This window comes from Coffea arabica, chromosome 4c (assembly GCF_036785885.1).
Source record: "Coffea arabica cultivar ET-39 chromosome 4c, Coffea Arabica ET-39 HiFi, whole genome shotgun sequence".
Classification (NCBI taxonomy): Eukaryota; Viridiplantae; Streptophyta; class Magnoliopsida; order Gentianales; family Rubiaceae; genus Coffea; species Coffea arabica.
The window spans coordinates 6,282,111-6,295,239 of record NC_092316.1 but is presented as its reverse complement, the minus strand read 5'-3'; positions in this window follow the sequence as shown (position 1 = coordinate 6,295,239).

The window sequence follows — 13,129 nt, the reverse complement described above, 5'->3', positions numbered from 1 at the left end:
CAGTGTGAATACTTCGTCAACCATACCACGGGCTGAAAAACAAGCAAGCAATTTTCAATGAATGCCACAAAAGGTGAGGCCAAGCAGGGTGGTCATTGCTGCTAGAAAAGGCACGCCACTGCTAAGCACAAAAAGAGAGAGATTTACATTATGAAAATTTGGAAAAAGGAGTTGCTCATCTAGTGCTTTTTGTAACCTATTCTCTTGCTAGTAAATAGGACCTACGTTGAGAATGTAGCACAAGGATTTGATAAGGACAAAACTCAGATCCATACAAGACTAAATAGCAAAATTAGAAAATCAAATGCTAAAATTTAGTTGTGAAATATAGACCATTGCTGCTTTGGTTCTGAACTTACAAAGCCTAACATTCAGGTATTCAAATTTGTTCATCTCAGTATTGCAGTTTAGGTTTTGGACTTTCATTTCCTAACCAACAATTTAGCAAATATGGTCAGAATGATGATAAAATTATGTAGATGCAAGTAAATAAAATACTTGCATAAAGTACAAGAAGCCAAGGAACTCTCTTATCATCCAATTTAAGCAAATTCTCAAGCTCACAACATTCTTGGTGTCAAATATACCCGCAGCATTTGCACTTCTATTTGTATGGACTGCCATTTAAACTATCCTCCTCTAGGTTGCCATATGTAGACTACACACCTTAGCCTTTCCATCATCCCACCACCGCATTCCTTCTCTCTCGTGTTACCAAGACAGGACTGTCTTCATGCATAATTCACATCCAACTGATACATAACCTTATGAATGCAGTGAATAACTCACATTCAATTCAATTGAGACATAATCTTGTGAATGCAACGTGTTCACAGCACATACATAGCTCACAGGAAATTCTAAATATCATTCCGATCTAGATTTGCCATAGGGTTCCACTTAACTAAAATGCCAACAGCACCATCCCACCATTTTAAAACTGCATCATAGAAAGAGAAGAGCTCCCTACTCCTAAGTAATATATGAACTTCAACAGCATCGGGAAACACATATGAAAAATATCAAATAATTTATATGTCTTTAGATTCAACCTCCCAGGGTTAAAGCTAAATACTCCGAATGGTCAACAGTAAGTCATATATACTCGATAAAAACACCCATCTTCAGCACCACTACTTAAAAAAATGCACATGCAGCATTCCTTAGATGATGGTTACTCATCTAGGATTTAAGCTGCAGTTATATTTAATAACCAGAAGCATTATATCAAAGAAGCAACAATCAGGCTATCAAAGCCATAACTCATCATGTTAAGTTAAAAGCTAGATCAAGTCCCTTTGAATCTCATTCTGGTGCATAACAATGGGTACTCACATGCAAGGAGTGGAGTAAACATTCTATAGCACTTATATAGCTTCACCCTCAAAAAATAAAAACCTTCCACAAGATCAAGCAAACATAGAAAACAAGCTGTTTTATCATTCACTTGTTTAGAAATTCTTTTTCTCAACAACTGTAAAAAGAGGGAAAATAGCCCAGCTATGGGACGCCTCATAGCCTGTTCTGTATTGAAGCCAATGAAAAGTTGTACTATTGAGAGAACTGACCAAACTTGAGCAGAAAAAATTTCCCTGCATCCCATCATTGCGATACCAAATACCCAAACTGATTTTATCTTAATCAGTTAACTGACGAAATTTGTAGATTAAGCAAAACAGCAATTATAATAATTAATCAAGAAATAAATGATATAAACCTGATTTATTCACCACTGCCACTACTCTCAGAGTCTTCTGGGACAAAGGAACACTTTAATACACTTGATATCTTCATACTTAACAACTGCTGGAGACAAAGAATGGAGCAGGAACAATAATTGCTCATTTGAGGACAAAAAGTTTTCTTCAGCAAAATAAGTCAAGGGGTTTTATTTTCCTTCCCATGAACATACGTCATTTGCCTAACATTCAAATAATTGCTCTCAAAGGTAGAAACTAATATACCACCTATATCCTCTATCAACCACACAAAAACAGAATTGCTATAGATAAATAGAAAAACTGAATTCAAATACAAAATTTATTAAAAAAAAGTGATACATACCACTTAAAAAGCCATATAAAATCAATTCCCCAAATAGAAATCAATCAAAGATTAAACTCAAATTTTAAAAATTCAATGAAAAAAAAGAGAATCTTTGAGCACAAACACCAGTTACAAAAGTGCTCACAATCTAGAAAACAAAGAAACGAAAATTTGAAAGAAACAAATAAGAGAAAACTTAGGGTAAGAACAAAATTTTGTAAAATACAAGAGAGGAAGTAATGAATCTGGGTAGTCTCGCCAAGATGCATGCCCATGTGTTTGTGAAAGTGAACGAAGGGTGGTGCGATTGAATAGAAGAGGCAGGAATTGCTAGATAATTGTTGATGAGCTGAGGGAATTTTTTGTTTTTTAACCATCGGCTCTCTACGCTCTATTGTTGTCCCAGATTAACACTAGAGCTGTGAAAGATGAAGATGATGACACCACAGGTAAATTTACCTCCATGCTTGGTCTGTGCAGAAAAGGAGTATACAATGGAAGAGAAGCAATTTGTGGACAATTGGGAGATCGGAGTGGGGAGACAGAGTGACAACAATGGAAGGTTAGAGGAGAGAGTGGAATTGCTAGGATGTTTGTCAAGTTCACGGCAAAAGCCACTGGAATTGTTAAAACTTACAAGATAACCAGTCCATTATCTAACCAAAAGATGAAGATGCCCCAAAAAATTCAACAAATCCACAATAATACCGCAACAGTCTCAGCAGCCAACTAGAGATCAAATTAGATGATGAAATCAATTGATAACCAAATAACCACAGCAACTGCTTTAAATTACCAAATAACCAAATCCGGTCAAAAAAAGTGGCCCAGTCAAAATAATTGAGCATCTAAATTGGAGTTCAATTGACAATCCAATTCCACTCATTCTCATCTTTACAATATGAAGGATATATATACTAGTTATTGAGCATCATGCCCAGACAGTGTGGAATGGCATATAGATTTATAACCGCAAACTGCAGAAACATACAACTAAAAATGTACTGTGCAAAGCCATAGCTTCTTCATTCTAGCTTGCTAATCTGCTTTAACTGCAGCTTTAAAGCTATTCAACATGTATTGCAAGAGATGCACAAACTTCATGTAAAAACTACAATCATAACCAAAAGGAAAATTACATTGTCATATTACTGAAGAGCTCCAAACTTAGGAAGCTTGCACATTCTATCTTTCTCAAGATAAGAAGGATAGCAAAGCTCACTAAGAGGAGCAAGTCCAACTAGTATTTTTTGATATCATGACATGGTACAAGATTAAATTATAACTCATTCAGAGATTATACTCCTAATTCATTTATTCCGGTGTAAAATATGCTAAAAATATGTTCTTCGAAGATGGTATCTCCCAAGAGATACTCAAATTTGTCCCTAAAAGCAAGCATAAAGCCAAAATAACAAGTGTTGTTCCTTTGAGTACCGGCATGAAGCCACATCCAACAGATGCATTCAAAATTTCTCCTTATCCATTAATCCATGTAAGCAAGAGCAGGATCCTTGTAAATCTCCTCTATAACCCATTTTGGGGGGAGAAAATCTAAACAACGAAATGGCAGAGTTAGCAAAATGAACATGCAGCATTAACTTATAAAAGAATATGGCATCTTTGATTAATGAGCAAAAACATCTATAACATCTTCAAGTTTTTTTTACCAAACTGGGGCTCCGACAAATGATGTCTTAAGTTTAATCTTAGATAAGCAACCATATATTGATGACTTAAATTCTCATCAGTGAAAGAGATAAAAAAGGAATTTATCCAAAACTATGGAACCAAAATGCTGATTGATAAGTTTGAAGCAGTAAATGACTTAATATTTTTCAGACAACAAATGAAATAGTTTGTGCTTCCAAATCACCTACATGAATACCAAATGAACTTTCCATGTGCCAAATTATTTATATGCAATAAATAGTCCCCTATCAGTTATATTTCTGCCCAATGCATAAAATGCTATTTTCATTATTAATTCTGCTATTACATCTGACTTGTGGATTTAGTTTCACGTGATTCTATTTATTCTGGTCCCATTTTCCATTAAAGGCATTCATGGTTGTACACTGTTTGCCAAATTTTATTCTACTAATATCTTCAAGGGAAATCCAAGTTGTACACAAAACAGAGTAGAACAATCCAAGTGTGAGATATGATCCAAGTAGACCAATTAAGGTTAATTTAATCAATCTATCAACAGAATTTCCCATCTGATTCTAAATTATGGCATTCAACCATTAATGATTACAATATGACAATTTCCCGTCCATCTTCATTCAATTTTTTCTTTTTTTTGTTCATTATCTATTCTCACTATTATTAAACTTCTAAAGATTGATGACAAGATTAATCCTATATAGTACAATTCTAATCCAGTAAGAAATCAAATAGGACCGAACCATATTGACTTCATTAGAAAGATGACCGTAAGGCATGTTATCTCTTGTTCTTCATTTAGATATACCACCCTTTTTTCTTTGACAAATGTGAAAAAAAAAGCTCCAAGTTACAAACATTATTTAGAGGATGGTTAACCCTTAGATTAAATAAGTTACGGCAAAATCCGAACCCCATTTGCATACTTCACGAATTGCCATTATCCTGTAAATTGAGTAAAATAACGAAATTGAAGAAAACAGAGACCACAAGAGTTTATAATTGTTGAATTAACAAATGAAATTCACCTTGAAAGGTGTTATAAACCAAAAATACATATTATCCTAACTTGAAGGATGCAATTAGGGATAATAGCAAGTCAAATACGCTAAAAAATCCCTCTTACCAGACCCTAACCCACATATCGAAATATTTTACCAAACCCTATTGGGTAACCCTATGAGTTTTAACTCTCATTACCAAACCCTCTCACTTCAGGTTCGAATTAGTCATCAAATAACCTTTACCAGCTAATCTGAATAGTTCAAAAAAGAGAATTAAATTTTATCAAACTAGAATCAATAAACATCATGTTAGGTCAACACACAACGTTGAATTTTAAACATGGGTAGAGCCATAAAGAAATTCAACATTTTATGAAAGATATATGTAACAGTCTTTCAAAATAAGATTCAAACAACTATCCCACATTTTTCAATAAGGAGTTGTATATAGAACATGACAAATAACAATCTACAAGATAAAAATCAAGTGTGCCAAATGAATACAAACCAAAGAGCACAAGTATATACGTCAGGTATAAGGAATTGGATTTTTAGGGTGCTCTATTAAACCCTATTGAATTACTTGTTAGTAATCCCTCATCAATACCAAACCCTAATAGATTAACTATCGGTCATCTAATCGATTAACCATCGGGTCCACTACCTGCGAACATTTGGTTTTACCCAACCCACCACTATCCCCGATAAAATTGACTCACAGTCAAGCCATCATCAAACCTTATTTTTGGTACAAAATTAACATTACCGCCTTAAAAATAATGGCAAAATTAAAATCAAATTATTTCAAGCATGTTAAGATGGAATTCTCAGCAAAGGTGCCATCTAGGTTGCCCTGATGTTTATCTCCATAACTAATTAAGCATTGAAGAACAAATTACCAATTCATAACTGAGTTTGTGCACACCATAGTGGAAGTGAGGTGGTGGATAATGGGGAAGAAAAGGAGGAAGGATTGGTGGATAATTGGTCATTAGGGAATGAAAGATCAAAGAAAGAGGGGAATGGTAACTGTGGAAGCGGCAACTTATTATATTGTCTTGAAGGTAGTGTTCTTAGAGGAAGGAGCAGCGGCAACCCTATAACTACTTGGAAACTAGTGGAGAAAACCAAACTGATCAAGTAGAATAGAGAGTAAAATGGTACATGGACCAAACAGTGGATTAAATTTATCAAAAAATCCATAAAAGTGCAACAAGCTGTATTATAAACGGTCCATTAGTTACTGTTCATAAGGCCATTAACACTTAAATAGTGTTTGCTATATTATTATAGGGGAAAATGACTTGTTTCATCCCTCAAATTTAATAAAAATATTTTTTTTGTCCCTCACTTTTAAAACGAAGTGCTAGACCAGTTTAATAAAAATATTCTTTTTGTCCCTCTCTCAATAACAGCAGTGCTAGACCAGTTTCCTGAAGTCTTTCAGGAGCCTACTCAGTTACCTCCTAACAGGCATTTGGATAATCAAATCCCTTTGAAACATAGAGCACAAGCATTCAAAATGAAACCGTATAGATATCCTCACTCACAGAAGTCAGAAATTGAAAGGCAGATAGCTGAAATGTTGAAGTCTGGGATCATCAAGCCAAGTAATAGCCCCTATGCATCCCCGGTGCCACTAGCTAAAAAGAAGTACAATGCCTAGCATTTTTGTGTAGATTATAGGCACCTTAATGATTTAACAGTCAAAGATAGGCACCGGATACCCAACATTGATGAGCTCTTGGATGAATTGTATGGGGCCAGATTTTTCTCAAAAACTGACTTGAGATCAGAGTAACATTTTCAAACTCACCAAGGTCATTATGAGTTTTTGGTGATGCCTTTCGGACTAACAAATGCACCTGCAACATTTTCAAGCCTTAATGAACCAGGTGTTTGAGCCTTTCCTGAGGAAATTTGTTTTGGTGTTCTTTGATGACATATTGATCTACAGCACTAGCTTAGAGCTTCATCAGAAACACCTACAACAAGTATTGGAAGTGCTCAAGCATCACCAACTATATGCCAAACTCTCTAAATGCTCTTTTGCTCAACAGGAAATGAAATACTTGGGACATGTAGTATCCAGCAAAGAGGTGAGCATGGACATGAACAAGGTAGAAAGCATTTTGTCTTAGCCTACCCCTAAATCTGTTAAAGAACTTAGAGGCTTCTTGGGGCTTACAGGTTACTACAGGCGTTTCATACAAGGGTATGGGGCCATCAGCAAGCCACTAACAAACTTACTTAAGAAGGATGCTTAAGAAGGATGCTTCTCAAAAGGCTTTTGATCACCTTAAGCAAGCCATCAGCAGTGCTCCAGTGCTGCGACTACCTAACTTTGATATCCCTTTTGTGGTAGAGACAGATGTCAGTGGACGAGGCATGGGGGCTGTACTCCTGCAGGAAGGTCACCCTATAGCATTTATCAGCAAGGCCTTCTCCCTCAAGAATATGGGGTTATCTGTCTATGAGAAGGAGCTGATGGCACTGGTTTTTGCAGTCACAAAGTAGAAACATTATCTGGTAGGGAATCACTTCATCATCAGGATAGATAAAAAATCACTGAAGTTTCTATTGGAGCAAAGGTTAACCACTACTGCTTAGTACAAGTGGCTAACAAAACTACTGGGGTTAGACTATGAAATCAAGTATAAGAAAGGCTCAAAAAACACAGTTGCTAATATTTTATCCAGGAGAATTATCCCTGAACCTATACCTGAGCAGCAACAACTCATGGCAATAACTAGTGTTCAACCTGTATGGATGCAAGAATTAGAGGACAGCTACTTTGAAGATAAATAGTGCCAGGACCCGCTGAGCCAGTTGCTGTTGGATCTTGCGCCACAGGATTCTGACTTTTGACTCAGCCAGGGAATACCCAAGTATAAAGGGAGGTTGTATGTAGGGGACAGTCAAGGAATCAAGCAAAAGATAATCAAGACACTGCATGAGTCCCCTATTGAAGGTCATTCTCGCCAAATGGCATGTATACAGAGAGTGCAAAGTATATTCTACTGACCAAGGGTGAAGAAGGACATCATTCAGTTTGTGCAAGGGTGTGAAGTCTGCCAGAGGAATAAGAGTGAGCATGTACCATATCCGGGCCTGCTACAGCCTCTATATATACCAACTCAAGCTTGGTCACACATTACCATGGATTTTATAGAGAAGCTACTTTGTTCCAGGGATTTGACACTATCCTGGTAGTTATACACAGGTTGACAATTTGATTGCGTCGCCCCTTCCCTAGCCCTTCAGGGATGCCCTCAGCGTCAAGGAACATGTACTCGAGTGTATGTGTGACTCGTTTAGATCATATCATGAGCAGGCACAAAAGCAAAAAAACAACCTCTCCAGTATCAATGATACGTACCGGCTATTATACTATGGAAGAGGGGACTCCATTTACTATCTAAAAAAATAAGACGATCTATCATATCCCTCCATTGTGTATGAATTTTATGGTTTCCACTGGGCCATCCTGGACTTGAACCAGAGACCTCGCCCGTGATGTAAATCATTGCACCTATGGTCCAACCAATTGGGAGAGAATCAATAGATTCCTTTTCGGGAGCGATTCATCCTTCCCGAACGCAGCATACAACTCTCCGCTGTACTGCGCTCCACTCTGTCTTTGATTACATACTTTCTAGCTATATAAATATGTATATTTGGATGTATATTTATCAGATCGTGGCTTCATGTACCACATGTTTTGCATCCGATATTTTTGTGTGACGGATGCGAGAAATAGACTTTCATTTCCAGTCTACTATTTATATTATATTTATTTTATTGAATTAACAAAAAATAGAAATTACTTCTTTTTCTTTTTCAAAGGAGTTTTAGATTTATCTGAAGGAAAAAGAGATAGAACTAACAAAGAAAATGCTAAAGGGTTCATAACTACTCCTCTTACTACAGGACGCTTACCTAACCAACGCTTAGATCCGGCTCTACCCTAACTTTTCTGGTTCACCCCAACATTCCCTACTTGTCCGACTGTTGCTGAGCAGTTTTTGGATATCAAACGGACCTCCCCAGGCAGTTCACGGCCTGGGCAGTTCTCTCGAACAACCGTCCCCAGGCCATGAACAACCGTCCCAGGCAGTTCACGGCCTGGATGAGGCCTCAAAAATTTGTGCGGCTCAAATCACGCCTTGTAACTCGATTTTCATGCCGTGTGGGACCCACAAAAATATTGTTCTATTGTTACTCGTTGTTGTTCTATTGTTACACCTTGTACAGATGATGTTACACTATGTACAAATGGTGTTACAGCTTCGGAAGCGGTTGTCAGAACAATCGCTCCAACCCCGCGTCCGAAACTGTACTTCTGCACCGTGTTGGCTACTTCTGAAACTATACGACCACCACCCATGTTGGGAAGACATCGCAAGTACCAGATACCATCAGTCGCCCAAGTCTATAAGCCACGTGTATTAAAACTTAGACTTGACAAGTTGATTTTTTTTTTCTTCATCAATTAATCAAAACCATATTCAATGCATACCAAATTTATGTGGTTGAATTTTTTGGAATAATGTTAAACCCAAAAAAATCACAAAAGTGATAGTGTGTAGGATATGTGGACAATATAAGGGTTGTCGCAGGTATCAATATCAGCACACACAAAAATTTTGACATATTTTTGTATTTATTTTCAATTGCTTAAGAAATTTTAAATTAAAATTTTAGATAGAATTTTTATTTTAATTGCAAATGGACCGTTATTAATATATGTCAACGGTCGTGATTTGAAGGTAAAAAAAATTTTTAAATCCTATTGATGCGCACAAAATTGGCGGTAAAGGAATTTTAAAGTTTTTAACGTCGCACATAACAAAATTTGTGGACCGTTAATCCACTTGATCAACAGTTGTGGCAATATGAATAATTTTTTTTATTCCGCATAAGCAAAATTTGTGGACCATTCCTCAATCTAGGTCTCATTTAAAATGGTCAATCTCCGGGGCGACATTTTCCTCGCAACGGATCTTCTGTCCTACATCCTGTGCCATTATCTGTCCCACTTTTTATTATATTACTATTTCTCCTACATAAATATCATGTTTTAGTTCTTTTTTGTTTCTTTAAGATCCAATAACTATTAATTGAGTTATACACAAAATTTAACATACTAAAAAAATCAAAATGCATAAAAAATGAGATTTTTTATGAATTTTCTGCTGTATTTTTTAATTTTTTATTATATATTACTTTTTTGAAGCTGCTGTATTTATTTTTTACTCAATTAATAATTGTTGGATCTTAAGAAAACAAAAAAGAACTAAAACATGATATTTATGTAGGAGAAATAGCAATATAATAAAAAGTGGGACAGATAATGGCACAGGATGTGGGACAGAAGATCCGTTGCGCATTTTCCTTGATGCCGAAGTACATCATGTTTACAAAGGAAGCCAAAACCTATTCAGATTCTACAAAACGATATCTAGCAGAACTCCCACAACTTTGTTGGATGGAAGTTAATTTACAACAAATGCAAGGCATGTGCTTAATAAAGGACAACGTTCAAAAAGGAAATTCATTCCAAATATAATCCTATTCATAAGAAAATTTAATGCAATTTATCTTTAACAATTTTTGCAAATGCATAAAGGATATTTAATTGAAAAAACTGTTAATTAACATTTTAAGTGAATTAAAAATATCAATTTAATTCCATTTTGATTGGCGAATGGACCAATTTTTAGTCACATAAAATTCCATTGAAATATATTGAAATTACTGTATTGATAAGGGAAGGGTTGAGTTTGGTGATAAAATAAGAGAGATTATAAACAGGGGTGTCCATTGCTAGTAATCGAAAATTTGATTAAAAAGATTCCAGTAATTAAGGAATCGATTGTTTAAAACCAATATTCGATTACCTTCCAAACTTTAGTTTGGTGAATTGGATTGAAAAATCAGTAATTCAGTAATATCCAAAATTAAAAATGTCAATAGTGAATTAAAATATTTTATTTTTTTCTAAAAAATTGTTGTAACAATATAATATCCCATATGTTTTTGATAAAATTCAATCAACTTAATTCAAATAAACATGATATGCAAAAAAAAAAAAATCATAATCCTAACCCCTAACTCATAATCTCAATTCTTAAACAACATTGAAATAAACAAAAATTCTAAATTTAATTGTCAAACTAAACTCCAACATGCCAACTTCCATCAAATTTTGACTTCAAAGTGTAATTATAATTAAGTTAGCTAATTAGTAATTACAAATTAGTATTTAGTAATAGGATTGAGATTTAATCTTATATTTAGTAATAAATATATATATATTATATTATATTATAAAAATGTAATAATTTGGTTGGTAATCGATAATTCAGTAATATATTTTTAATATCCGTTCTCAAACCATTTTATCGAATATTATATTTCGATTTTTGCGAATTCCATTGTTTTGAAATTTGATCTAAATTAGATCAGCTGATTTTTTAATTTTTTCTGAAATATGAACACCCGTAATTGTAAGTAGGAGGTCTGAATTCAAGACCTCTCACTTACAAAAAAAAAAAAAAAAAAGTTGCTTTATTGACACTCCTATTATTTCTTAACTTTTTTTTTTAAAGTTAAATATTCAAGTAAGTTATTTCAAATATATAATTCACATGTCAAAGTAATATACGAGTATAGTATTCCAAGTAAATTAAAAAATTTCTTCTTCTTGTTATACAACATTGGGAAAGGCGGTATATGTCCTCATGATGTGAAGATTCAAAACAAATGGATTGAAGTTTAAATTAATTGAAGGGATGTCAAAGCAAAATATGAGTATAGTATTCCAAGTAATTAAAAAAATTTCTTCATGCTACACAACATCGGGAAAGACGGGCACATGTCCTCATGATGTAAATGCTCAAATCAAATGGGTTGAAGACTAAATTGATTGAAGGGATATAAGTTGAATTGATATAGTCGTTATAGGGCTAGCTACCCCTTAAATTTTGTTTCTTGCTTAATCTTTCTAGTTTGTTGAACTTCAATTATTTGCTAAAGACTTTTTTTTCTTCTCTTATCAAGTGCTTAACTTTAGTAGGGGAAAGGATACAGAAGCCTGTATAAACCAAGGGATTCGTGAATCATTGTAACAAATTGTTAGCAGTAGACTTCAACATTGCGTAATCTTGTTCCTACATATTCAAAATGTTAGAATATTATTAGCCTTAAAATCAACCTTTTATATTTTGTTTTGATTATGTATCAGCTTTTATGTTATCTAACACATTTAAAACATTTACAGTAGTATTATACGAAATTACTTCTCAGAACTTTGAATTTTTACTTTCAAAAGCCCCCGCGCACAATAGTATATTGAGAGAGATTTTGACATGTGTTTTCACGAAAAAAAAAATGGAATATGGTGGAAACAAAGCTGTAGAAATGGAATGTGAAAGGTGAAAATTACACTCGGCTTGAGATGAGGGAGTAATTTGAGGCAGCCAAGGCATGGTTTACTCTACGAAATCTATGAATCCCAGTTTGTACCAGGTGACTTCGGGTGATACTGGTCTGAGTTTTTGCAAAGCAGGCTTGACTGTATACACCCCCGAGTTGCTAGGTGTCCGTACAGTAGCGTCTTTTTCATTTGGGTTAAGGATTAGTTCACAAGGAGTAAGCTGCCGAAATCTTCTAACTTCTGCCACAAGGCCATTTCCACTCCCCACCATTAGAACTTTTTGCCATAGGGTCCAATTTTGACAGATTGAATCCAGTAAGCAAGTTCTCAGAAAAGTGCAAGTATAATGGATGCCATTGGTCATTCCAGAAGTTGGTATCTTGACCATTTCCAGCCGCCTGTTTGATGAAGCCTTGAGCTATCGTTCTCAGCTTTAAAAGTTTCCCCCATAATGTATCCTTCTTGGCTCAAATATTCCATATCCGCTTAACTACTTGAGGACCAAACATTGATTCCATAGAGTCAAGGCATGCACACCCAGGCCACCTCCTTTTTCTTTTGGCTTACATACATGATATATCCTTCCAGCTAACTCTGGCTCCAATCCATACTGCTGCTTTACTTCACCCGACCAGAGAAAGGAAGATACTATAAAAGCTTTCTATTCTTCTTCTAATGACTCTCTTTAGGCGGCGGAATAAATGTACTCGACTCGACCAATATATTTGAACACCAGCAAGTGCAGATTTAATAACTTGCAGTCTTCCTCCATGGCTGCTGATAAGATAAAGAGATCATCTGCGAAGGCGCGCAACATGGGTTGGTTGCACTTTGGGTGGTAGTGATCAAATCCCTGTTCAGCAATGTGCACAGTAACATAGAGATATATTAGAGACGCATAGATTTGGAGTTTCTAACGTAATTCCTTTTGTATTTATCATTATTGAGGGCAAGTCATTCATCACAATCAATG